This window comes from Monodelphis domestica, chromosome 5 (genome assembly GCF_027887165.1).
Source record: "Monodelphis domestica isolate mMonDom1 chromosome 5, mMonDom1.pri, whole genome shotgun sequence".
Classification (NCBI taxonomy): domain Eukaryota; kingdom Metazoa; phylum Chordata; class Mammalia; order Didelphimorphia; family Didelphidae; genus Monodelphis; species Monodelphis domestica.
In genome coordinates, this window is record NC_077231.1 from 85,932,290 (window position 1) to 85,960,037 (window position 27,748).

The 27,748-nt window shown below is 35.6% G+C and overlaps 1 protein-coding gene and 1 long non-coding RNA gene across 4 annotated transcripts in view; one reads left to right on the top strand and one right to left on the bottom strand.

Moving 5' to 3' along the window:
* LOC100019694 (sodium-coupled monocarboxylate transporter 1-like) overlaps positions 1–27,748 on the bottom strand; it is a 135,196-nt gene that overhangs the window by 99,387 nt on the left and 8,061 nt on the right. The gene's annotated exons all lie outside the window — the stretch shown is intronic.
* On the top strand, positions 22,023–26,017 carry LOC130454516 (uncharacterized). The gene is made up of 3 exons (XR_008912128.1): positions 22,023–22,086; positions 24,135–24,197; positions 25,655–26,017. It is a non-coding gene; the product is annotated as an uncharacterized LOC130454516 (long non-coding RNA).

Below are 27,748 nucleotides of genomic sequence, written 5' to 3' on the forward strand. Positions count from 1 at the left end.
TGAAATAAATCCTTATTGAATTTGAAAATAGACTATTTGCAAATATATATGTATATATATATATATATATACAGTATATATATGAAAACATTTGTTTTTACTATTATTATGAGGCCATTGAAGGTCTCCCTTAAAGGCAAGAGGGTTTTGCCCTTCCTTGGCCCTGAAGTCTCCATTTCTACTTGAAGCCCAGCAGGTCTCTGTCTCCCCAGAATGGGCCACAGAAGACCCCCCTCCTAAGGAGAGAACATTTTGAGCTGGCCATCCCTTGAGTCCTTCCTTCCCACTGTGAGATAAGACAAGCTCATCATCGTCAAATAGCCAAAAGCCATCCCCCCAAGTAGATTGGAGGTCCTGGATTCAGATTTGAGCTCATAATTTCTTGCTGTATAACCCTAGGTATGTTGCTTAATCCCAGTTGTCTAACCCTTCTTGCTCTTCTGTTTTGCAATGATCCTAAGAGAGAAGGTAATGGAGAAAGAGAGAAGGAAGGAAAGAAGGTGTGGAAGGACAGAGGAAAGGGAGGAAAGAAAAGGGGGAAGGCAGGAAGGAAGAAGTACAAGGTATTCACAACTATATGAAAAATGTTCCAAATAAATAAGAGAAATGTAAATTGAAACAACTCAGGTTTTGCCTCATACCTTGCAAGTTAACAATAAAGATTAAAATTTTTTTTTTAATTCAGTGTAAGATGGAGTATGTCTAGGTAGGTGTTTGTTGGTGGTGAAGTTCTGAAATGGTGCTACCATTTTGGAAACCAATTTAGAATGATACAAATAAAAGGACTAAAATATCCATACTTTTTGAAACAGAGAATCCATTACTGGACTTTGACTGGTGAAGTTTTAGATTACTGATTAACTGTAAAAATTTATAGTCAATTATTAAACTAATATCTATGGATCAGATTTTAATTTAGCACTGTAAGGCCTTAGTGAAAGAATTCATAAAAGCTTCTGCTGCCTTTTCTTAAGGCTGCAAACTACTCCTGTCTTTTTGTGAAATAAGGAAGATGAGTAGTAGAGATGTTTTGCCAAGCTCTGGGTTTGGTGCTGAGTGGGATCTGTAATGGCACTTTCCAAAGGATGCTGACTAACTCTGTTTTCTCCACTGCTATGGACTTCTGGAGACCCTCTTCCCAGTTAGTTAGATGTTAGTTAGCCCACCCCTTACCTTTCTTATACACTAATCACAGTTTTTATTTGTGTCACTGGATTTTATGTAATTACCAGACTGTATAAAAAGCAGAGACTTCTGGGTAAGCATGGTGGCAGTCTAGACATAGGACTCTTCCTCTCCCTCAGCACCTACCAATATAGACTACCTCAAAAGACCAAAAAAAAATAAAAACAACCCCCAAACAAAACAAAACCAAATTTATATGAACAAAGGGACTCTACAGTAGGGCTCAGCATTGAAGGTACATGGGATTTGGGAATTTCCACACTATAAGGGGGTGAAAAATCTTCTACCAAAAAACAAACTGATCTATCCTCCCCCACCCCACATACAGAGCCAGAATCAGAGCCAGCAAGCTCTAGAACCAGTGAGTGAGTGAGGGGCACCTCTAGGTCCTAGGCAGCTGCCTAAGACCACCAAAAACCTACCCTACCCCTGAGAGCAGCTAGACCTGAAATCCTAGAAGGCATAGATCATGGGTTCCTGTGGGGAGATAGCACAGAGAAGGGCAGTAAACAGTAGAGGCTGCAGAGATTTGAGAGTAGGCCTAAAGCAAAATCCTTGCTCCTTAGCTCCATACACAGAAAGCCTGCCCATCTGATTCAGATTTCTGACTGGAAAGGGAAGGAAAAGATCACCATAGTGATGGCAAACAGTGCCCTGGAACAACAACTTCCCAACACCAAGAAATAAAAGAAGAAGAGGTTGCCCCTGGATAGTTTTAAGGAAGAAAGACTTAGGCTACAGAGGAAATAGAAGAGTAAATACAAAATAAATGTACCAAAACCTTCCCCCCAAAATGGAAATGTCCACAAGCTCTTGAAGAATTTAAATTGGAGCTTATAAAAAAGATGGAACCCTTCTGACAAAAAAAGTGGGAAATAGTTTAAAAAGAAAATAACAGTTTGAAGGATAAGGACTCCCAATTTGAGAAACAGCTGGAAGCCACAGAAAGCAGAATATCCCAAACTGAAAAGGAAAACCAGTCTTGAAAGACCAGAATTAGGCAATTGGGAGCTAATGATCTTGTAAAACAGCAAGAATTAATAAAGCAAAGTCAAAAGACTGACAAAATAGAAGGAAACATAAAATATTTCACTGAAAAGATGATGAATCAGGAAAACCAACCACAAAGACAATTTGAGAATCATTGGTCTACCTGAAAACCCAGAAATAAACAGAAATCTTGACATCATACTACAAGAAATTATCCAAGAAAACTGTCCTGATGTTCATGAACAAGGGGGCAAAATAGACATTGAAAGAGTTCATAGAACACCCTCTACACTAAATCCTCAAAAGACAACTCCCAGGAATATAATTGCCAAATTCAAGAGCTTCCAAGATAAGGAGAAAATTTTACAAGAAGCCAAAAAGAGACAATTCAGATATCCAGGAGCACCAATCAGGATTACACAAGATCTGACAGCTTCTACACAAAAGGACTGCAAGGCTTGGAATAGGATATTCAGAAAAGCAAGAGAATTAGGTCTTCAACCAAGGATCACTTATCCATCAAAATGACTATATACTTCCAGGGGGAAATATGGGCATTCAAAAAAATAGATGATTTCCAAGTATTTGTAAAGAAAAGCCCAGAACTAAGTGGAAAGTTTGATATCCAAACACAAAGAACAAGAGAAACATGAAAAGGTGAATAAGAAAGAAAGGGAAAAGGGGAAAATGGTTTTGTATTCAAACTATTTATATTAATATATGAGGAAAATGTTATTTGTAACTCTCAAAAATTATATTCACTATTAGAGTAATTAGAAGAATCATTCACAGGAAGAGATGGGGTAATAAGTGCTATGAGATGATATACAAAAAAAAAAAAGAAAAAGGGAGGGGGGAATCAAAGATGGCACAAAGAGATACTTGAAGAAATAAAATAAATAGGATAATCTTTATCACACAAAGATACACGAGAAGGGGAGGGGGAAATATTCTTATAATGAGAGGAAGAGAGTGCTAATAGGTAAAACTTAAACCTTACTCTCAGTGTAATCAATTCTGGGAGGGAAGAGCATATCTAGATTCATTGGGGTCTTGAATTCTATATTATGGTACAGGGAAAGTGAAAAGGGAAAACTATTGGGGGTAGGGAGGCAGGGAGTATAAAAAGGGAGGGAAAGAGAGGAGGGAGGGAACTTAACAGACCTTAAGACAATAAGAAGGGAACAAAAAGGGAGGGGGAAGAAAGGGAAGCATATTAAGGGTGGGGATTAAGGGGACTGATTAAAAGCAAACCATTGGTTTAAAAAGATATATCAAAAGAAGAAAGGACAGAACTAAGAGAAGATATCAAAATGCTGGGGAATAAACAAGTGACAATCATAACTTTGAACATGAATGGGATGAACTCACCCATAAAGTGAAAACAAATAGGAGAGTGGATTAAAAACTAAAATTCTACCATATGTTATCTACAAGAAACACACATGAGGCAGATAGACACTCACAAGGTTAGAATTAAATGTTGGAGGAAGACCTATTGGGCCTCAGTTGATAGAAAGATGGCCGGAGTTGCAATCATGATATCTGACAAGCCAAAGAAAAAATAGATCTGATTAAAAGGGATAGGGAAGGTAAATATATCCTGATAAAAGGCAGTATAGACAATGGGGAAATATAAGTAATCAGCATGTATGCACCAAGTGGTATAGGAGAAACTAGTGGACTTTATTGAGGAAATAGATAGTAAACCTATACTAGTGGGAGACCTGAACCTACCACTATCAAATTTAGATAAATAAAATCAAAAAAATTAAGAGAGGTAAGAGATGTGAATGAAATCTTAGTAAAATTAGAGTTAATAGATATATGAAGAAAAAATAAATAGGGACAAAAAGGAATACACCTTTTTTTCAACAGCACATGGTACATTCACAAAGATTGACCATGTACTAGGACATAAAAACATGGCAAACAAATGCAGAAAAGCAGAAATAATTAACGCAACCTTTTCAGATCATAATGCAATAAAAAATGATGATTAATAAGGGTACATGGAGAGCCAAAGCAAAAATTACTTGGAAATTAAATAATAGGATTCTCCAAAAATAGTTAGAGAACAAATCATAGAAAAAATTAATTATTTCATTGGAGAAAATGACAATGATGAGACATTCTTTCAAAATCTATGGGTTGTAGCCAAAGCAGTACTCAGGGGAAATTTATATCCTTGAGTTCATATATTAACAAATTAAGGAGAAGACTTCCTGTCAAGATGGCAGCTTAGAGAAAGCTAAAGTTCAGATCTCTGGAAACCCTTCCCTACTGAACTCAAACTATATGCTCCTAGGGCACCGAAATTCAAAACGAACAATAGCATAGACCCTGGGCATCCTCCTCCTGGACTTGGATCAAAAGGCATGGCCCGCCAAAAGCCAGAACCCGAGATCACTCAGATCTAAGGGACAGGCAGAAGGAAGGTCCCAGGACCCATCCCCCCCAAACCAGAGCACTGAGTCCGAGGCAGCAGAGGGAACCTCAGAGCCTCAGGGCTGGCTATTCTGAAGGCTGCTTCTTGAAAACAACCTGACTCAGTCCAGGGGGCACCAAACACAGACAGCAGGGAAACAGAGAGAGACGGGGGAGCCTGTAACCCGTGGCTGGATCCTTCCATCCGAGTCTCATGGAAAGTCCCTGCCTCAAGGCATACTCAGTTCAACCCAGCGAAAGCTAATCTTATCAGGAGCCCTCGGAGATCCGGGAATCCGCGGCCCCTCCCCCCTCAGAGTGTAGGCTCTTCTGGCCAGCTCAGGCACTGAAACAAACACCTCACGGAGAGTGCCAGGCTCAGAGCGTGGAAGTAAGGCAACAGAGAAGCATCAGGAGGGAACTGAGGAGGGCAGTAACACGGAAACACCAGCAATTCCTGGCTTCCCCAGGAAGACAGAACAACAACTGCATAGAACGGACAATCTGCCTAGGGCTAAAACCTCTGAACACCAGACAGAGATAAGAAAAGATAGACCTCCCCACTCAGATAGAGATGGCAAACAGCACAGAAGCACAAAAGGATCAAAACTCCAAGAAAAATAAGAAGAAGAGGGCGACTTTGGACACATTTTATGGAGCAAAAATACAAAATACAAAGGAGATAGAAGAGGAAACACAAGCAAATGCTCCCCAAGTGTTCTAAATCTCTTATAATCAGAGAGATGCAAATCACAACTCTGAGGTATCACCTCACACATAGCAGATTGGCTAACATGACAGCTATGGAAAGTAATGAATGCTGGAGGGGATGTGGCAAATTAGGGACATTAATTCATTGCTGGTGGAGTTGTGAATTGATCCAAACATTCTGGAGGGCAATTTGGAACTATGCCCAAAGGACGATAAAAGAATGTCTACCCTTTGATCCAGCCATAGCACTGCTGGGTCTGTACCCCAAAGAGATAATGGACAAAAAGACTTGTACAAGAATATTCATAGCTGCACTCTTTGTGGTGGCCAACAATTGGAAAACGAGGGGATGCCCATCAATTGGGGAATGCGTGAAGAAATTGTGGTATATGTTGGTGATGGAATACTATTGTGCAAAAAGGAATAATAAAGTGGAGGAATTCCTGGATCGACCTCCAGGAAGTGATGCAGAGTGAGAGGAGCAGAACCAGAAGAACATTGTATACAGAGACTAATACACTGTGGTATAATTGAACGTAATGGACTTCTCCATTAGTGGCGGTGTAATGTCCCTGAACAATCTGCAGGGATCTAGGAGAAAAAACACTATCCATAAGCAGAGGACAAATTGTGGGAGTAGAAACACGGAGGAAAAGCAACTGCCTGACTACAGTGGTTGAGGGGACATGACAGAGGAGAGACTCTAAAAGAACACTCTAATGCAAATACTGACAACATGGCAATGGGTTCAAATCAAGAACAGATGTGATACCCAGTGGAATCATGCGACAACTATGGTGGGTGGTGGGGGGAGGAAAAGAAAATGATCTTTGTCTTTAATGAATAATGGTTGGAAAAGATCAAATAAAATAATATAAAATTAAAAAAAAACTATTAAGGAGAGCAGAGGGCAATGATTTGGACATGCAAATAAAAAAACTCGAAAGTGAACAAATTAAAAATCCACAAATGAAGACTAAATTAGAGATCCCATAAATTAAGGGAGAAATTAATAAAATTAAAGTGATAGAACTACTGAACTAATAAATAAGACTAGAAGCTGCTATATTGAAAAAACAAACAAACAAAACAAAGTACTGCTCAATCTAATAAAAAAAAGGAAAGAAAGAAACCAAATTAACAGTATCATAGATGAAAAGGAAAACCTCACCTCCAATGAAGAGTAAATTAAGGCAATCATTAAAAACTATTTTGCCCAAATATATGACAACAAATATGGCAATCTAGGTGATATGGATGAATATTTACAAAAATATAAATTGCCTAGATTAACAGAAGAAATAGAATTCTTAAATACTCCTGTATCAGAAAAAGACATTCAATAAGTCATCAAGGACATCCCTAAAAATAATCCCCAGGGCTTGATGGATTCGAAAGTGAATTCTATCAAACATTAAAAGAACAACTAATCCCAATACTATACAAACTATTTGACCTAGTAAGCAAAGGAGGAGTTCTACTAAATTTCGTTTATGACACAAAAATGGTTATGATTCCAAAGCCAGGTAGGTCAAAAACAGAGGAAGAAGAAAATTATAGACCAATCTCCTTAATGAAAATAGATGAAAAAATCTTAAATAGAATACTAGCAAAAAAACTCCAGCAAGTCATCATGAGTGATCACAATGATCAAGTGAAATTTATACCAGGAATGCAAGGATGATTCAATATTAGGGAAACTATGCACATAATTGACCATACCGACAAGCAAACCAACAAAAATCACATGATTATCTCAATAGATGCAGAAAAGCCTTTGACCAAATGCAACACTCATTCCTATTGAAAACACTAGAAAGTATAGGAATAGAAAGGCCTTTCCTAAAAATAATAAACAGTATTTATATAAAATCATCAGCAAACCTTATCTGCAATGAGGATAAACTAGATGCATTCCCAATAAAATTAGGAGTCAAACAAGAATGCCCATTATCACCTCTATTATTTAACATTGTACTGGAAACATTAGCAGTAGCAATTAGAGAAGAAAAAGAAACTGAATGTATTAAAATTGGCAAATAAGAGACCAAGCTATCACTCTTTGCGGATGATATGATGGTCTACTTAAAGAGTCTTAGAGAATCAACTAAAAAGCTAGTCAAAATAATCAACAACTTTAGCAAAGTTGCAGGATACAAAATAAGCCACATAAGTCACAGTAATTCTATATATTTCCAACACATTTCAGCAACAAGAATTAGAAAGAGAAATTCCATTTAAAATCACCCTATACAGTATAAAATACTTAGGAATCTATCTGCCAAGACAAATACAGGAATTATATGAACACACCTACCAAAGACTCTCCACACAATTAAAACTAGATCTAAACAAATGGAAAAACATTGATTGCTCATGGGTAGGAAGAGCTAACATGATAAAAATGAACATCCTACCTACATTAATTCATTTATTTAGGGCCATACCCATTGAACTACCAATAAACTTTTTTACTGAATTAGAAAAAAAAAATAAAGTTTATTTGGAAGAACAAAAGATCAACGATATCCAGGGAAATCATGAAAAAAAAATGTGAAGGAAGGAAGCCTTGCATTCCCAAATCTCAAGCTATACTATAAATCAGTGGTCATCAAAAAAATTTGGTACTGGCTAAGAGACAGATAGCAGGATCAGTGGAATAGATTTGGGGTAAGTGACCTCAGCAAGACAGTCTATAATAAGCTCAAAGATCTCAGCTTTTGCGACCAAAATCCACCATTTGATAAAAACTCCTGGGAAAATTGGAAGACGGTATTGGAGAGATTCAGTTTGGATCAACATCTCATACCCTACACCAAGATAAACTCAGAATGGGTGAATGACTTGAATATAAAGAAGGAAACTATAAGTAAATTAGGTGAACACAGAATAGTATACATGTCAGATCTTTGGGAAAGGAAAGATTTTAAAACCAAGCAAGAGTTAGAAAAAATCACAAAATGTAAAATAAATCATTTTGATTACATCAAATTAAAAAGGTTTTGTACAAACAAAACCAATGCAACCAAAACTAGAAGGTAAGTAACAAATTGGGAAACAATCTTCATAACCAAAACCTCTGACAAAGTTCTAATTACTCAAATATATAAAGAGCTAAATCAATTGTACAAAAAATCAAGACATTTTCCAATTGATAAATGGGCAAGGGACATGAATAGGCAAATTTTCAGTCAAAAATTTTTCACTCAAAGAAATCAAAACTATCAATAAGCACATGAAAAAGTTTTCTAAATCTCTTATAATCAGAGAGATGCAAATCAAAACAACTCTGAGGTATCACCCCACACCTAGTAGAGTTTAGATAACATGAAAACAATAGAAAGTAATGAATGCTGGAGGGGGTGTGGCAAAGTTGGGACATTAATTCATTGCTGGTGGAGTTGTGAATTGATCCAACCAAAACAGGGCACTAAAAGATTGTCTGCCCTTTGATCCAGTCACATCACTGCTGGGTTTGTATCCCAAAGTGATACTCAGGAAAAATACATGTACAAGAATATTGATAGTTGTGCTTTTTGTGGTGGCAAAAAAAAAAATGGAAAATGAGGGGATGCCCTTCAGTTTGGGAATGTCTGAACAAATTGTGGCATATGTTAGTGATGGAATACTATTGTGCTCAAAGAAATAATGAACTGGAGGGATTCCATGTAAACTGGAATAACCTCCAGGAATTGATGGAGTGAAAGGAGCAGAACCAGGAGTAAGTACACTGTACACAGCGACTGATACACTGTGGTACAATCGAATGTAATGAACTTCTCCATTAGTGGCAATGCAGTGATCCTGAACAACTCAGAGAGATCTATGAGAAAAACCACTATCCACATTCAGAAGAAAAACTGTGGGAGTAGAAACACTGAAGAAAAACAACTGTTTGATTATGTGGGTCGAGCGGATGTGAATGGGCATATAGACTCTAAATGAATATCCTAGTGCAAACATCAGCAATGTGGAAATAGGACACATGTAATACTGAATGAAATTGTGATTCGGCTATAGGAAATGTAGGGGAAGGGAAGGGAGGGAAAGAATATGATTCTTGTAACCAAGGAATAATGTTCTAAATTGCCTAAATAAAATTTTTAAAAAATTTAAAAAAAGATGAAAAGCCCTATCACTACTAATTGTTAGGTTTTCTAAGAAACATATTGTGCCTCAGTTTCTCTTCATTACCCATTTTTATCATGAAATACTCAAGGAAGTCATTGAAAAGGAAAAAAGTCTCCATATACTTCAAAAAATTCCTAGCAGTATTTTTTGTGATAAATAAGTATTGGAATCCCATCTATTGAGGAATAGCTCAATCTGGTCCAGAAATCTGATATAATATTCCTGTGGTATTAGAAACAATATGTGCAATGAATATAGAGATACTTAGAAAGATCTATAGAAACTGATAAAAAGTTAAGCCAGCAGTTAGGAAAGGAATATATACAATGATTTCAAGAATGAAAATGGAAAGAACCACACTCAAAAAAATGAATGTAATAAAATTATAAATATCAAGTAGGAATGGACTGAAGAAATATGATAGGATACCCTCAACCCCTCCCCTTCCTGAAGATAGGAGGTTGATTAGTCTTGTGTATTGAACTTGTTTTCAGATGTTTTCAATGTTCTGATGGGTTTTGCTAATTTTTTTCTTTTTTACTTATATTTCCCTTAAAAAAATACTCTGTTAAACAGGGTGGCTCACTTGGAGATGGAGTGATGCTGGGGGAAATTATGATAATGTAAAAAATAAGACATCAATTAAAAACCTATTTTAAACAAAGAAAAATATTATAAACACTGAGATTTCAATACCAATGAATCTCATTTAAGCTTATGTAAGACTTGGGACTTAGTACTCTATAGTAAGGAAAATCTTGGAATGTGATATTCAACAAGGAAAAATAAAATGGTCTTCAATTAAGTACAGCTTATATTTAAAAAAAACTGATTATAATTACAAGAGAAAAATGTATTTTAATGGAGTAGAAGACTTTTAACCATTCCTTAAGAAAAAAAAAAAACTGGTAATTATTGTGCTATAGGAAATGACAAGCAAGAAGATTTTGGAAAAATCTGGAAGGACACGAACTGGTGCAAAGTAAAGTGAGAAAAACCAAAAGAACATTTCACACAGTGATAACAATATTTTTTGATGTTTTAAAGCTAAATTATACTCTTGTCCTTAATTTCCATAGTTTATTAATATTTACTTGAATAAGATAAGGCAGACAGATAGAGAGAAAGAAATCTATTCCAAACTAACCACATGGGTGCTACTCCATATGGCTCTCTCTCTGTCACTATCCTTTCACTACACCCTGAAGTGAATAGAGAGAGCCCACTTCCTGGAACCCCTTCTTTTATATCTTCTTCTTTACTCCCAGATCTTAATCTGATCCTTACCACTTCAATGTGCCTAGGTCACTCTCCTGTGACCCATGCTGGAGCACACAGAAGTGATATAGCACTAGTAGTACTGGGACATAGGTATACACAGTATACAGTACATGATTGAGGGAGGGAGGTTCCCTTCACAAAAATGAATATCTGAGAATGACCTAATTATTCTCAGCATTGCAATGATTCAAAACAATCCCAGAGACTCATGATGTGTCTCTTTCTTTTTTCATTTGAGCTCTTTCCCACAAAATGAACAATACAGAAAAATCTTTCACATGATCTCATGTGTAAAATTTATACATGATTGCTTATTATCTCAGTGATAGGAGAGAGCCAATTTCTGCTCTTTCATGAACTTTTTATTTATCAAGAAATTAGCATCAATCTTTAATTAATTAAAATTTTAATATATAATTATTTAATTATTCATTTTAATGTTATTTTGTTATATTATATTATCATAATGGGATTTATTATATTATCATATTATAACTAATATATATTCATTATATATAATTAATTTAATTGGTTAGTAAATAATAGTCATAACTGTGAATGTGAATAGGATGAACTCATGCATAAAATAGAAAGCAGAAAAACTGCTTTCAAGAAACACATTTAAAACACAAAGACTAATACAACATTAAAATAGGGAATTTATCATTATTTTTCATTGGAAAATGAATTATGCTTTGGATAAATTTTTAAAAGTCAGTATTGAAATCATGATATCAGAAAATGCAACCATAAAAAATAGTTAAGGCTATAAGAGATAGAGAAACTCTATGATGTTTAAAGGCACCATACATAATTAACATTAATGCTTAAATACATGCATAAATAGCAAAATAAATGAATGTGAGGGAATTGAGGGGATTAGGACAGCAAGTTGTTAGTTGTGGGAATTGAGTGAACCAAACTGATTTCATTTTGTGACTCAGTTCTGGAGCTACTTTAGTTTTTTTCTACTTAATTAATGGCCTAATCAAAATTTTGTCTTTTGAAGAAAATTTATTCAATTGTGGGAAATGGGTGAAAACCCTTTTGCATTGTTTGGTTTGGACTTGATCCTGCAGTTATTACTGGACAGCCTATATATGCTGTTTAGAAACCCTTAACCAAGGACCTTGGTTATATTTACAAGAAATGTAGTCAGATCCCAAGATTGATTATTCTATATATTGTACATCTTGAGCAACTCATATGTCTTATCTGAAAACTGGACCCATACTGATCAGTTATTATTTCCATATTCCTTTGATTATTTATAGATACTTAAAGAAGAGTAGAGCATCTCTTTTCTTGAATTTGGGAAAATGTATTTGTTCAAACTCCCTCTCCCAACTTGGATCATATAATCATTGAAAATATATAATTTCCTTTTAATTAATTGGCTTTATTTGATTAATTGAGTTTTCAATTTATAAAAGTTTGTCTCCCTTTATGTTTGATATTCAGCCCCAAACTAAGAAAGGGGCTTGATTCCAATTTGTTAGGCAATTGACCTACATTGCTTAATAAGTGATATATTGAGGGAAAAATGCTTTTGTTTCCTCAATCATTTCATTTTTTTCTCATTACTCAATTGAATGGAATAGCATCTAAGTAAAGGAAAAATTCTCCAAATCATCAGAGGAAAAATAGGTTCAACCCCTAATACCTGAAAAACTCAATGTACCTCATTTCAACCTCAGCAAACTTAACAAAGAAATAAACTAGAAAACTTAAGAACCTGTGAATGGAATTTTATTTTTAAAACTCTGATTACATTAGGATTTCTAGAATTGCTGAATGGGAATTCAAATGAATATATATATATATATATGTGTGTATATATATATATATATATATATATATATATATAAATTGTACATGTCAATTTGCTAAAGCATTGATTCTCAAAGATTATTGTTCTTCAAATGTCTTTCAACAACAACACAAAAAAGAATTATGAACTACCAGGGTAATTAATGTATTACTGATAATATTCTGCAATTATTTACTTTCTGAGTTCTCATGAAAAATTTCTTGCACAAACCATTTGGACTGTCATTATGAACCTTCCTTTCCTTCAAGCTATGGAGTTCAATCTCAGGAAGACTTACCACATAGATGCCTGCTCTTATGTTGCTTGGCCATCTCTTTTACACTTGGCCCACAGTAGCTTGAACTGGGAAAGGTGCTAGGAGAAGCCCAAAGTTGCTCAAGGGGAGGCTTATCTAGGGAACAAATTTCTAAGAAACTGAGATATGGAGAAGCTGCCACTTGTAGCAGCAACCTTCACCAGCTGTGAGGGGTCTTGGAGTCCAAGGATAAGGCTAAGCCTGGAGACTTTCTAAGCTGACTACTCATTATTTCTTTCTCTTCCAAGTAAATCATTATAAATTTAATATGTCTCCAAGATTAATTTTAATAAAAAACATTATTATACTGATTCATCTTAAATTTGCAATATATTAAAATTCTAAGACCTTTTTATACATTATCTGACCATGCTTCCTTCATCCTCTAATTTGGAATTTGATATTTTAGAAATCAGGCATGAAAGAGTGCTAGATTTGGAGTCATAGGACCTGAGTTCAAATTCCAACTCTTCACTTACCACTTCTGTGACCCTGGGTAAACCTTTTTACTTTTCTCATCTATAAGAAGAGGGAGTTGGGACTCAATGGGCTAAGTTCTTTCTAACTATAAATCTCTGATCTTATCACTTTAAATTTACAACATTATCTGTTATCCTTAATTCAGTCATGTTAAGGGCTGTCAAGATTCTTTTGGATCACCTAGTCTGGTGTTGGATATTCCTCTCAGTTTTGTTTCATCTGAAAATTGTTTGGGCAACCAATTTATTCTTTTATCCAAGTCATTAATCAAAATGTTAAATAGCATGGAGGGAGAATATATTCCTGAAACTTCCTCTCATATAAAAATTGATTCACCAACAGCTACCCCTAACTCTAGACATTCTAATATTTTTCAGTCCATCTGACTGTATCACCATCAAACTCACATCTCTCTAGACTTTCCAGAGTAGGATAAGAGACTTATAATTATTGTCATCATCATTATTATTAATATTAGCAAATGCTTTCTCAAAATCCAGAAAAACTAAAGCTTTAGCATTCCCATAAAACAAACAAACAAATAGAAACAAGATTTCTGAACTTGGATACTTGGAGAATACTATTGATAGGGTTTTTGTAAGTTTTAACAAATTTTTTGAAATAAATCCTACTATTCCCCTGGAAAATATAGAGCAATATAGATTAGACAATGATACAATTGGATGGGTTCAAAATCCATTTGAGCATTGGATTCAAAGAATAGGTATTATTTGTCTAATATCAAGATAAGTAGGAGGTCTTCAGTGGAATACCCCAAAGATCTTGCTTTTCTGTATGCTTTTTACCAATTTTATCAATAAGCATTTTTGTTCTGGACACCTCAGTGTAGGAATGATATTCCTATCTAGAGGAAAATAATCACAGTCAATACTCAATAAATGCTAAGCACTTATTATGTGGGAGGGATTGTGCTAAGCGGCAGAAATTTTTTTAAAAGGGTCAAATTCAGTCGCTGCTCTCTAGAAGCTCACATTTTAATGGGGTAGAGGAAATAAATGTACAAACTATATATATATATATACACATACATACATACATATATATGTGTGTGTATGTATATATATATGCATATTTATATATGCTTAATATATATATACTTATTTTACACACACACACACATATATATATACATATATATATATATATATATATATATACATACATACATATAATTGGAGATATCCAATAGAAGAAAAGTACAAAAATTAATTGTTAGGAAAGGCTTCTATAGGAGATGATATCTTAGCTGGGACTTGAAGAGGAACAGAATTCTAGGCATGAGAGGAAGAACATGAAAATGCTGGAATAGTATCTTGTTCCCTGAATCATAATGAATAAGAATAACTTTGGGGAGGGAAAGGAAAGAGAGTTATGAAGAGCTTTGAATAATAGTCATGGAAGTGACAGGAAATCACAGTAGTTTCTTAAGTAGGGAATGAGGAAGGGAAAAAGACACACCAGTTTATTGAGTAGGGAAAATGACATGATCAGACCTACTAATTAGGAAGATCATTTTGAAAGCTGAGGGGAAGATGGACTGGAGTTGAGGAAGACTTGTGACAGAAACACCAACCAGTAGACAACTAAAATAGTTAAAACTTGATGTGTTGGAGGCATACACTAGGGTGTTGTGGCAGTGTCAAGAGAAAGAGAAGGGCATATGTGAAGGATTTGGAAACTAATTTGGACAGAGAGGGGTGAGGAAGTAAAGTTAGAGTTGAAATTTATGTGCCATACCTAGGTATCTGAGAGGATGGTTAGTATTTTCAAAGAAAGGTAGGAGGGAAAGATAATTAGTTCTGTTTTGGATATCTTTCATTGGAGATATTTACTGAACAGCAGTATTAAATATCAAAAAGTCATTAGAGAGGCAGAGTCAAATTGGCTGCATAGAAGGAGAAGTTCAGAACTCTGAAAACCCTTCCTTACCGATCAAAAACTAAATGCTCCTAGGGGACCGAAAATCAAACCCAACAACAAGACAGAGCCAAGGAACCCTCCCGCTGGACTTAACTCAAAAGGTATGCACCCCCAAAAGCCAAGAACACTCCAGTTTAAGGGGAAAGCAGAAGGAAGGTCCCAGGACCCATCCCACCCCCCTCACCTAGAGTGACGGGCCTTCAGTGGCAGCAGGAATCTCTGGGCACACAAAGGTGCTGGTCTGGAGGGTGTACCTTGTGGGCAGGGCAGTGCCAAGCTCAGAACATTGAGCACAGACAGTGGGGAAGGAGCTGGAGAGGGAGCTGGCAGCCTGGTCAGGGCCATGGAGATCATCCATACTGCTCCAGCCTTCCAGGAGGTTTTTAGTCACAGAGCACACCTAGCCCAACCCAGCTGAATTTAATCCCATCAAAAGTCTTCAAAATTCAGGGAAGCCTAGGCTGCAACACTGACTGATGGACTTTAATCCAATCAAAAGCCTCCAGAGGACAGGGAAGGGCAAACTCCAACACTCCTCCACAAGAGACTGCATGGAGAGATCTGACAATGCTCCAAGAGGGGAGACTGAAAGAAAGCCCCCAAAACAAAAAAAAATGAGAGGAGCAAGAACACAGAGAATACAAGGAGCAAAGAAGGGGTAAATATGAGCAACCAACAGAAAAAGAAGAAAGAAATTACAATTGACAGATTCTGCACAGGCAAAGAAACAAGAACAAACAATACACAGGAGGATTCAAGTAATAAAACAGAAACCCCAGGGAATTGGACACAAGCTTTGAAAGAACTCAAAATGCAATTCAAAACACAACTAAGAGAGGCTGAAGACAAATGGGACAAGAATTTAATAACTAAGATAAGTCATCTGGAAACAGAAAATAGTGTTTTGAGAGCCAAAATCAACCAGCTTGAAAATGAGGTAAAGAAGCTGAAAGATGAGGCAAAGAAGATGAAAGATGAGGCAAAGGAGATGAGAGATGAGGTAAAGAGAATGAAAGATGTCCTCCAAAGAAAATTAGACCAGAATGAAAAGGATGACCAAAAAGCCAGGGATGAAATCAAGTCGTTAGGGACCAGAATACAACAACTAGAATCAAGTGGCCTCACAAGGCAGCAGGACACTATAAAACAAAACCAAAAGAAAGAAAAAAAATTTAGGAAAACATAAAGCATCCCAATTCACAAAATAGAGGATTTAGAAAATCTTTCAAGAAGAGACAATTTAAGAATCATTGGTCTACCAGAAGACCATGACAAAAGAAAAAGCCTGGACATAATACTACAGGAAATGTCTCAGGAAAACTGCCCTGATATTCTGGAATAAGAGGGAAAAGTGGAGATTGAAAGAATTCACAGATCACCTCCTGTTCTTAATCCCCAACTGACGACACCCAAAAATGTTATAGCCAAACTCAAGAACTATCAGACCAAAGAAAAGATATTACAAGCTGCCAAGAAAAAGTCATTCAGAAACCGTGGAACCATAGTGAGGATAACATAGGATCTGGCTGCATCCGCACTGAAGGACTAAAAGGCATGGAATATGATATTCCAGAAATCAAGAGAACTAGGTCTACAACCAAGAATCAACTACCAAGCAAAACTGACTATATTCTTATAGGGGAAAGTATGGTCATTCAACAAAATTGAAGAATTTCAAGAATTTGTAAAGAAAAGAACAGACCTGAACAAAAAATTCTATGCCCAAGCACAGAACTCAAGAGAATTATCAAAAGGTAATTAAAAAAGAGGGGGAAAAGAAAAACAAAACAAAACAAACAAAAAAAAACCCTTTTTTTGGAGACTCAATAAATTAAAATGCTATGTATCCTTTTAAGAAAAGAGGTTATTGGTAACTCTTAAAAACTGTTGTTATCACCTGGGCAGCTAGAAGGATTATACTTAGAAGGAAAAGTGACAAACTGTATAGGATGAAAGGACAAGACAGAAATAAGTATATAGATATATGCATGCATAAATACATAAACATATGTATATATACATATATATATATATATATATATATATATACAACTAGAGCTAAAAAGCAGTTAATACTAAAAAATGGAAAAAGAAACAATTGGGGGTAAATTTATGATATCACAAAGAAGCTCATGGTGGGAGGGGGGAGAACATCAATACACTGGAAGGACAAAGAGGTTGGAGATAGGAAATACTCAACTCTTACATGCATTGAAATTGATCCAAAGAGGGAAGAACAATCTGATCCATTGGGGCAGAGAAGATATTTGCGCCTTATAGGGGAGTAGAAGGGTAACAAATGGACTGATGGGGAGGGAAGCAGTACAAGGGAGGGAGAGGGTGGGGAGCACTTTTAAAAAGACTACAGGGGAAAATAAGGGGGGATAAAAACGGAGGCGGGTAGAAAAGGAAGTAAAATAAGGGTGGGAGACTGATTAAAAACAAACATTGGTGTAGAAGGAAATAGTGAAAGAATAAAAGACAGGACCAGGAGTAGAAATCAATATACTGGGAAATACACAGCTAGTAATCATAATTCTGAATGTGAACGGAATGAACTCACCCATAAAACGCAAGTGAATAGCAGAGTGGATTAGAATCCAAAACCCTACCATATACTTTCTGCAAGAAACACATATGAGAAAGGTAGACACACATAGGGTGAAAGTAAGAGGATGGAGCCAAATCTATTGGGCATCAACTGATAAAAAGAAGGCAGGAGTCGCAATCATGATATCGGACAAAGCCAAATTAAAAATAAATATAATTCAAAGAGAAAGGGAAGGTAATTACATCCTGATAAAAGGTAATATAGACAATGAATAAATATCCATACTCAAGATGTATGCACCAAATGGCATAGCATCCAAATTCCTAAAGGAGAAATTAGTGGAGCTCAAGGATGAAATAGAAAAACGACACTAGTGGAGACCTGAACCTTCCTCTATCCAAACTACATAAATCAAACCAAAAATAAATAAAAAAAGATGTAAAAAAATTAAATGAAATCTTAGAAAAATTAGAGTTACTAGACATGTGGAGAAAATAAATAGGGACAAAAAGGAATACACCTTATTTTCAGCAGCACATCGTACATTCACAAAAATTGACCATGTATTAGGGCATAAAAACATTGCAAACAAGTGCAAAAGAGCAGAAATAATAAATGAAACTTTCTCAGATCACAATGCAATGAAAATAATAATTAGTAAGGGAACATGGAGAGGTAAGTAAAAAATTAATTGGAAATTAAATAATACAATTCTCCACAACAGGTTAAAAAACAAATCATAGAAACAGTTAATAACTTCATTGAAGAAAATGACAATGATAAGAGATCCTTTAAAAACCTATGTGATGCAGCCAAAGCAGTACTCAGGAGGAAATTTATATCCTTGAGTTCATATATTAATAAATTAAGAAGGGAAGAGGTCAATGAATTGGGCATGCAAATTAAAAAAACTAAAAAGTGAACAAATTAAAAATCCTCAGATAAAGACTAAATTAGAGATTATAAAACTCAAAGGAGAAATTAATAACATAGAAAGTCAAAGAACTGTTGCTTTAATAAATAAGACTAAAAGCTGATACTTTGAAAAAACAAATAAAATAGACAAAGTACTGGTCAGTCTAATTTTAAAAAAGGAAAGAAAAAAAGGAAGAAGAAAGGGAGACCTCACCTCTAATGAAGAGAAAATTAAGGCAATCATTAAAACTTAATATGCCCAATTATATGGCAACAAATATAGCAATATAGGTGATATGGATGAATACTTACAAAAATGTAAACTGCCTAGACTAGCAGAGGAAGAAATAAATTACCTAAACAACCCCATATCAGAAAAAGAAATTGAACAAGCCATCAAAGAACTCCCTAAGAAAAAATCCTCAGATCCAGATGGATTCACAAATGAATTCTATCTAAATCTATCAAACATTCAAAGAACAACTAATCCCAACATTTCACAAACTGTTTGACAGAATAAACCTAGAAGGAGTTCTACCAAATTCATTTTACAACACAAACATGGTACTGATCCCAAAACCAGGCAGATCAAAAACAGAGAAAAAAACTATAGACCAATCTCCTTAATGAACATAGACGCAAAAATCTTAAATAGGATACTAGCAAAAAGACTCCAGCAAGTCATCACAAGGGTTATTCACTATGACCAAGTAGGGTTCATACCAGGAATTCAAGGATGGTTCAATATTAGGAAAACCATCTGCATAATTGACCATATTAATAAGCAAACTGACAAAAATCACATAATTATCTCAATAGATGCAGAAAAAGCCTTTGATAAAATACAACACCCATTTGTACTGAAAACAATAGAAAGCATAGGAATAGAAGGGTCTTTCCTAAAAATGATAAACAATACATATCTAAAACCATCAGCAAACATCATCTGCAATGGGTATAAACTAGAAGCCTTCCCAATAAGATCAGAAGTGAAACAAGGATGCCCATCATCACCTCTATTATTTAACATTGTACTAGAAACACTAGCAGTAGCAATTAGAGAAGAAAAAGAAATTGAAGGTATTAAAATTGGCAATGAGGAGACTAAGCTATCCGCCTTTGTGGATGATATGTTGGTTTACTTAAAGAATCCTAGAGATTCAAACCAAAAGCTAATCAAAATAATCAACAACTTTAGCAAAGTTGCAGGATACAAAATAAACCCACATCAGTCATCAGCATTTCTATATATCTCCAACCCATTTCAGCAGCAAGAATTAGAAAGAGAAATTCCATTTAAAATCTCCCTAGATAATTTAGTGCCATACCCATTGAACTACCAATAAACTTTTTTACTGAATTAGAAAAAAAATAACAAAGTTCATTTGGAAGAACAAAAGATCAAGGATATCCAAGAAAATCATGAAAAAATGCAAAGAAAGGAGGACTTGAAGTCCCAGAACTCAAATTATACTATAGAGCAGAAATGCAAAGAAAGGAGGACTTGAAGTCCCAGAACTCAAATTATACTATAAAGCAGTGGTTGTCAAAACATTTTGGTACTGGCTAAGAGAAAGAAAGGAGGATGAGTGGAATATACTTGGGGTAAATCATCTCAGCAAGACAGTCTATGATAAGTCCAATATTCCCAGTTTTGGGGACCAAAACCCATTATTTGATAAAAAAAAACTATTGGGAAAATTGGAAGACAATATGGGAGAGATTAGGTTTAGATCAACATCTTACACCCTTCACCAAGAAAAACTCAGAATGGGTGAATGACCTGAATATAAAGAAGGTAACTATAAGCAAATTAGGCTAATATAGAATAGTATACTTGTCAGATCTTTGGGAAAGGAAAGATTTTAAAATCAAGAAAGAGATAGAAAAAAATCACAAAATGTAAAATTAATAATTTTGATTACATCAAATTAAAAAGTTTTTGTACAAACAAAATGAATGCATCCAAAATTAGAAGGGAAGTAAAAAATTGGGAAACAATCTCCATTACAAAATCCTCTGATAAAGGTCTAATTACTCAAATTTATAAAGAGCTAAAACAATTGTACAAAAATTCAAGCCATTCTCCAATTGATATATGGGCAAGGGACATGTATATGCAATTTTCAGTCAAAGAAATCAAAACTATTAATAAGCACATGAAAAAGTGTTCTAAATCTCTTATAATCAGAGAAATGCCAATCAAAACAACTCTCAGGTATCACCTCACACCTAGCAGCTTGGCAATCATGACAGCAAAGGAGAGTAATGAATACTGGAGGGGATGTGGCAAAATCGGGACATTAATTCATTGCTGGTGGAGTTGTGAATTGATCGAACCATTCTGGAGGACAATTTGGAACTATGCCCAAAAGATGCTTAAAGACTATCTTCCCTTTGACCTAGCCATAACATGGCTGGGTTTGTACCCCAAAGAGATAATAAGGAAAAAGACAAGTACAAGAATATTCACAGCTGCACTCTTTGTGGTGGCCAAAAATTGGAAAACGAGGGGATGCCCTTCAATTGGGGAATGGCTGGACAAATTGTGGTATATGTTGGTGATGGAATACTATTGTGCTCAAAGGAATAATAACATGGAGGAATTCCATGGGGACTGGAACAACCTCCAGGAATTGATGCAGAGTGAGAGGAGAAGAACCAGGAGAACATTGTACACAGAGACTGATACACTGTGGTACAATCGAATGGAATGGACTTCTCCATTAGTGGCAATGTAATGACCCTGAACAACCTGGAGGAATCTACGAGAAAAACCACTATCCACATCCAGAGGAAATACTGTGGGAGTAAAAACACAGAAGAAAAACAACTGCTTGAATACATGGGTCGAAGAGATGTGGTTGAGAATGTAGACGCTAAATGAACATCCTATTGCAAACAACAACATGGGGATAGGTTCTGATCAAGTACACAAGTAATACCCAGTGAAATTGAGCATTGGCTGTGGGAAGATGGGTGGAGGGGAGGGAGGGAAATAATGTGATTATTGTAACCAAGGAATAATGTTCTAAATTGACTAATAAACTAATTCAAATAAAAAAAGTCATTAGAGATTATAAGATTCCTGGAGGTCAACAGAGTGTTTGGAGCAAAATAGATACATATGAAAATCATTAGTATGTTGATGGTGTTAAAGTGATTTTCTTAATCTCTCCCTCTGTCTCTTTTAGAAGCAGAAGAGGGGAATTTCTAGATGGAGCAGAACTTTCAGGAGTCTGTGTATCAGAGCTGAAGATTCTGTTACCATGGAGACGAGGAGAGATTTATAAGGAAAGAATCAGTTGACTGTTGGTCTTTTGTCTCTGGATCTCTAGAGAGCAGGAGGTCAGTCTCTTTGTTTCTGCTGCTGAGAGTTTTGCTATTGGCTGTTGGAGGATAAAAATGTATTTAAGGAGTTTGTGGGTGCTGAATGTCTGTTTAATTAGGAAGATAGGTAGTTAGTGAATCAATTTTAGGTAGTATAGGTTAGATAGGCTTGGTCTGGCCAGGCAAGAAGCACCTGTCCTTGAAGACAGAGTAGGTTTTTTAGAAATTTTGGATAGCATTAAGAATATAGGTATAGTCATAGTGTATTAGAATAATAATCTCTGTTCTTCCTTTCTATTTTCTATCTGCACTTCTTCTCAAATTAAACTATGTTTTATTCAACTGCTCTCCTCACTTTTGTCAAATTCCTGCTATTTAACCCTTACAATGGCAATTACATAAATTGGAGATAATGAAATCACCAAATGAAGTAGTATAAAAGGATAAAAGATGGTCTAAGACACAATCTTGAAGAGCATCTACTGCTAAATGATGTGATACATATGAACTTGCAACAAAGGTGACTAAAAATGAGATGCTAGATAGGTAGGAAGAGAATCAGAAGAAAAGATAGTGGGAAAAAACAAGAAAAAAGAGAATATAAAGAAGAGAGAATGATCAACAAATTTAAAGGTTAAAGGGAGGTTGAATAGAATGAGATTTGAGAAAAACAGAATTGTTATTTGGCTTAAAATTTTTTTCTTTACTCTTTAACTCTTCTAGAAATTTTTGTTGGGTCTGTATCTACTCTTCATTTTTCTTTGAGGTTTTGCTTACAGATGATTGCAAGTTATTGTTTCCTTTTGAATGTAAGTCTCAAGCTTCCCCTTCCTCCATAATAGCTCTTAATTCTCAGGGTTTTTTGTTTATTTGTTTGTTTGTCCAGTTTATTTCTTAACTTTAGACTTTATGTTACTGTTTCATTCTGTCCACTTCTGGGAAGAGTGATGGAATATCTGGCCTGTGTGGAGAATGTCTGGCCTATGTGAAGATAGGATTAATTTTCCCCTTTTCTATTTTTAGCTAATCAGATCAAGAACTTAAAGTACTCCTACTTATCATTAAGTATGAGCGTTCACAAGCCACTTACTAGAGTACTTATTAGAATAAGTGACAACTCCATGTCCTGCCCCCACCTTGGGCAGTGCTAGGCAAATTGAAAGACTGCCATTAGTTTCTGTGAAGGAGTGACAGGAAGTGACATGGAAAAAAGGGTAGAAAAAGCAACCAACATAGTCTGGGAGATTCATTCCCTTCCTGGCATTTGGAGAGATTGGTTCCAGAGATCACTGCCTTGTCTTGGAGACCTTTTCCCTGGATCCTGCGTTGACTCAGTAGGTGAATGGCTGAGATTCCTGACTTGGCTTTGGAGGAGGCTACATTGATGTAACTCTGGCTGAAGACACCACTGGGACTTCTGACTAAGTATTACCAAGAAATCCATGTAGGGACAAGGGATGTGGGGGAAGCCTCATGGAGAAGGTTGGTAGGCTTGTTAAAATCTGTCTCTTTAGCTACATTTTCCCACTTTAACTCTTTCCACCTCTTTGTAAATAATGCTGCTAAAAGTCATTTTGATTTAAGCTATAATATTTCAAATTCAGTGACCAGAATATTACTTTATAATTATCATATTTAGCATAAACTCCAAATTTAAACTCTTACACGTGAAATTTTTTTAATGTCATTCTTGTACCTTAACAACTTAGTTTGGGGGCATGGAAGTGTTCAGTGCTACCAAAGTAGTACAATCATGGAATTTTTTCATTACTTTCCAAAGTCAAAGCTCTGCCAGGTTCTGACCCAGGTATAGGTATTTAGGTTGTGTGTGGTTCTGTTTCCATAGACTGCTGCTGGACTCAGTTTATTGTAGTGTGCTGAAAAGTACTGCAGATTCAAAGCTAATGAATTGCATAATCCCCTTTGGTCTTAGTCTCTGGGCCCAGTTATCCCATTGTAAGCTTATTATATTTGGAGCTAAAAATGAAAACCAAGTTTCCACTTTGCTCCCAGGTTCAGAGTCATATAACTACATTTTGGGGAACTTTATCCTTTTTTCTTTATAGCTTGGAGTCCTCCTTCAATGTCAACCCCACCACTCTGCCTTGGAATCTTTGACCCAGAATTTGGTAAGAGGCAATGGAACTTCAAGCTGGATCCTGCTCCCAGTTCCAGTTCAGGAGTTCCCTTGAAGTTTTTCTGTGCCCTGGTGGTTCTTGCTCTTGTATTTAGTCTACATTACTCTATATAGACACTGGAATATTCCTTCAGCTGTGCTATGGGCCATCTCCTACTCCAATATTCACAGACCTCTGGTCTCTCTTTGTAAACTCCTTCCAGGTTGGAAAAATTTCTCCTAACAACTTTTTCTTGGCCTTCCTGAACAAATTTCACTCTATTTTCTAGGATGTGGTACAGAAGCATACTGGATGAGGCAAAAATGCTAACTCTTGCTATGCTATCTTGACTGTCCTCACTTACATTATTTTTAAATTTATGGTTATTTCTGCAGCACTGTTTCCTTATAAGAACAACATATTATGACTTGAAAAATTATTGGATATAGGCCAGGATAGAAGAGCCTGAAAAATGACATGGTAACTATTTTCAAGTAGCCAAATCCCTGACTAATTGAAGAAGAATTAGATTTGCTCTACTTTGATGCAGAAGGCAAAACAAAGAGAAATAACAAGGAAATACTTCTAACATCAGAATTATCCAAACTGGTATGACCATTTTCTGGAAGAATTCCAAAAAGAATTCATTTTGAGCTAACAATCCCATTTTAGAACTTTGTTAACTCTGAGATTTTATGTTTGACACTATGTATCAATACCTAGTTCTTAACACATATTTGGCACTTAATAAGTCTACTTTAAAGGAAAATGGAGTTATTTGAACTGAATAGAATTGTTATGAGAGTTGAGGGAACTCATTCTCCCATAGATATGACCCAGATCACATTTTTGGAAAGACAGCATAATCAAAAACTCTACAAATACTTATTAAATACCTACTATGTTGCTAGGTGCTGAGCATACCATAATTGTTAAAAACAAGCTATATATTCAATATCTTAAGTGGAGGACCATAAAGAGTATAAATTTATAGAATGTAACACAAAGTATAATGCTATGGGAACAAAATAAGCAGTCAAAAAGGGTTCTAGACAAATCTGAGGAGAACAGTTTTCTTCATGAGGGAGAAGTCAAGAATACTTCATGACTGAACATCTAAGTGGTTTGAAAGTGATGGAATATTATTTTGCTTTAAGAAATAAGAGAGTGATTTCAGAAAAAACTTTGGATGCAAAGTAAAGTGAGCAGAACTACCATATTGCATATGATAATAGCATCATTGTACCTATAACAGTGAAAGAGTTAGCTATTCTGCTTAACAATGATCTACAACATTTGAGTCATTTAGAAAAAAATGCTATTCATCACCAAAAAGAGAATTGATGGACTTTGAATATAGATTGAAGCATTCTTTTCCACTTTATTTTACTTAAATTTTTTGCAACATGTAAATGTTTTGTATGACTTCATATGTATAATTAGTATTGTGTTTCTTCCTTTCTTAATAGGTGGAGGAGTGGGTGATGAAGAGAAAGAATTTGAAACTGCAAATTTTAAAAAAAGGTGCCATCTGAGATAAATATTGGTAAGATTTTAAAGACAGAAATGAAAAGAGATTCCAGTACAGGGAACAGGAGTACAGAGAGAAATCATGTGGTAACATTTTTAAAGAAGAAATGAAAAGAATCAAATCTAGTAAATAGTCAAGTCAGAGAAAAAGGTCAAATAAATTTCAAAGAACAATGTAAATAAAGTTAGGCTGTTAGGTGTAGCCATTCAGGATATTGTATTTTCATCCTGTAAGTGGAGAGATGAGCAATTCTGTGAACATGGGAGAATTTCTTCCCAAGAATAAACTTAAGAATCTTTAATATGCTTAAACTAAGACTTTAGGAAAATCCTGGGTAGGTTGAGATATCTTCCATGGTTTAAAGAGCCTGCATTCCTGGAATCCCCTACCCCTTTTCCACTTACTGTCTCTTTTGTATTAGTAGAATAGTTTTGTAACTTTATTCCTTATGTTTCAGGAAAAGGTATGGCCCTTGAAAGCAGACTGCTTTTTTTCTTTTAGCTTTTGAATTCCCTGGAACATAGTATCCATTTACCTTTTTTAATTGAATAGCTGAGATGAGGTCTGAAACAGCAACTGAACTACTTTTCATTGCCTCCAATATCCATTCTTTTGTTTTCTACATCTCTGGGGAATGGGAATGAATGCATCTAGTAAATCACATTTTATACTGAAGAGATATAGCCCCATAAGACCAGTGAGTGCTAGAGTAAAGATGACCAGGGTTCAGATACACTGGTTGTTTAATTTACCTCTCAGGGCCTATGATATTCCCTGTAGAATTAAATATCTAGAGGTAGTTTTGTCAATTCTAGGAGCTACAAAGACCAGGATTCTCATCCACTGGCTTAGGAAGGAAATCTCAAGAACCCTGAACTTTTCTGGACATTCCCCAAAGAGCACTAGAGTGGAAATCAGTAAAAAATCTATCAGTCAAGAGTACTCACAACACTAAGGGAAGATTGCAGCTAGAAAGTGGAATCCAGCTAAAACCACTGAATGTAGTACCCAGGGGAATCCAGAAAGAGTACATTTGAGAAGTGCATCTGAGTCTTAGTCTATAACCAAGAGCACCAAAAAAGTCACCCAAAATGAGTAAAAGACAAAAACTAACCCTGGAAAGCTATTTCAACCAAAGGGAAGACTAAAATGTAAGCTCAGAAGAGGATAGCAATACCAAAATGGAAATGTCTGGACCTTCAAAGGTAATTGTGAAAGGATGGTAGCAGAGAATATGGGGGTAAGCAATAGTTGAACCTTATTCTCACAGGAATTGGAACAAAATGAGAATAATGTCTGTGTGCAGTTATTTTACCTTATAGAGAAATACGAAAGGGAGAAATAAGAAAAAAGGAAAGTGACAAAAGGGAAGATGAACTCAGGGAGTCAATAATAAGAAATAAAAATACTTGTGAATAGGGAATGACTGAAAAGAAAGAAGAATAGGAAAAATAAATTGGACTGAAACACATAGTAATCATAACTGTGAATGTGATCAGGATCAACTCATCAATAAAAGAGAAGAGGATTAAATTCTAGAATCCCAGAATATGCTGTCTACAAAACAGACATTTAAATTAGACACCCACACAGAGTAAAGATAAATGGCTGGCACAAAATCAATCTACCATTACAATGCCTAACTTTGACAAAACAGGAAAATGTTAAATGTTGGAGGAGGGGTGTGGACAAATTGAGAACTATCATTGACAAATTGATACAACTAATTTGGAGAAGAATTTGGAACCATGCCCAAGGGAACTTAAAGCTGAATACTGGATAGGATGGAGCCAAGGCTTAGAAATACCTAAAGCCCAATCCACTCTGCCAATTCTTCCAAACCAATATTTATATTACACTTCAAAGAAAAAAGAAATTCAAACCCAATAAGAAGTCACGAGACTTTCCTACTGAAAATAACTTGAAAGGTAGGCACAGTGTGTCTATTTTCATGGGAGAAGGGAGAGAAACCCCAACCTCTGAGACCTGGAATAAAACCATACTAACTGTGTGAGCCCCAGGCAGAGACTGG